Source organism: Perkinsus marinus, assembly GCF_000006405.1.
Source record: "Perkinsus marinus ATCC 50983 genomic scaffold scf_1104296951288, whole genome shotgun sequence".
NCBI lineage: Eukaryota > Perkinsozoa > Perkinsida > Perkinsidae > Perkinsus > Perkinsus marinus.
Window position 1 is genome coordinate 1 of NW_003209320.1, and position 964 is coordinate 964.

General features: G+C 46.6%; 3 non-coding genes across 3 annotated transcripts; all 3 read left to right on the forward strand.

The window, feature by feature from the left end:
* Positions 1-256: 256 nt before the first annotated feature.
* Pmar_PMAR000155 lies at positions 257-330 on the forward strand. Its single transcript has one exon. It is a non-coding gene; the product is annotated as a tRNA-Arg (tRNA).
* A 241-nt stretch (positions 331-571) lies between these two features.
* Pmar_PMAR000156 lies at positions 572-645 on the forward strand. Its single transcript has one exon. It is a non-coding gene; the product is annotated as a tRNA-Arg (tRNA).
* A 226-nt stretch (positions 646-871) lies between these two features.
* Positions 872-945, forward strand: Pmar_PMAR000157. The gene has a single exon. It is a non-coding gene; the product is annotated as a tRNA-Arg (tRNA).
* Positions 946-964: the final 19 nt, after the last annotated feature.

The window sequence follows — 964 nt, forward strand, 5'->3', positions numbered from 1 at the left end:
ACGTGGTGCGCACCAACGGCTGTACCTGAGCAATCCGAATTCCGCTCACGTATCCTGAATCGGCCACTCGATGTGAAGCTCCAACTAGTTTGCACAAGCCGCTGGAGGCAATCGCATGAGATAGTGGTGCGCACTAACGGCTGTACCTGAGCATTCCGAATTCCGCTCACGTATCCTGACGGATTGACCAATTACCGCCTAAATCATTTCGGAAGAGTATTCAACTTGAATATCAGTCAAAGTTGCTAGCTTCATCGCCCGATTAGTTCAGCTGGATAGAATGTCTGCCTACGGAGCAGATGGTCGTAGGTTCGAATCCTGCATCGGGTATACATTAATCTCACTTCCTCTTCATCCATCCTACTTCAATAAAATCGGGCATTCGATGTGAAGCTCCAACTAGTTTACACAAGATGCTGAAGGCAAGCACATGAGATAGTGGTGCGCACCAACGGCTGTACCTGAGCAATCCGAATTTCGCTCACGTACCCTGACGGATTGACCAATTACCGCCTAAACCATTTCGGAAGAGTATTCAACTTGGATATCAATCAAAGTTGCTAGCTTCATTGCCCGATTAGTTCAGCTGTATAGAATGTCTGCCTACGGAACAGATGGTCGAAGGTTCAAATCCTGCATCGGGTATACATTAATCTCACTTCCTCTTCATCCATCCTACTTCAATAAAATCGGGCATTCGATGTGAAGCTCCAACTAGTTTACACAAGACGCTGAAGGCAAGCACATGAGATAGTGGTGCGCATCAACGGCTGTATCTGAGCAATCCGAATTCCGCTCACGTATCCTGACGGATTGACCAATTACCGAAGAGTATTCAACTTAAATATCAATCAAAGTTGCTAGCTTCATCGCCCGATTAGTTCAGCTGGATAGAATGTCTGCCTACGGAGCAGATGGTCGTAGGTTCGAATCCTGCATCGGGTATACATTAATCTCACTTCCT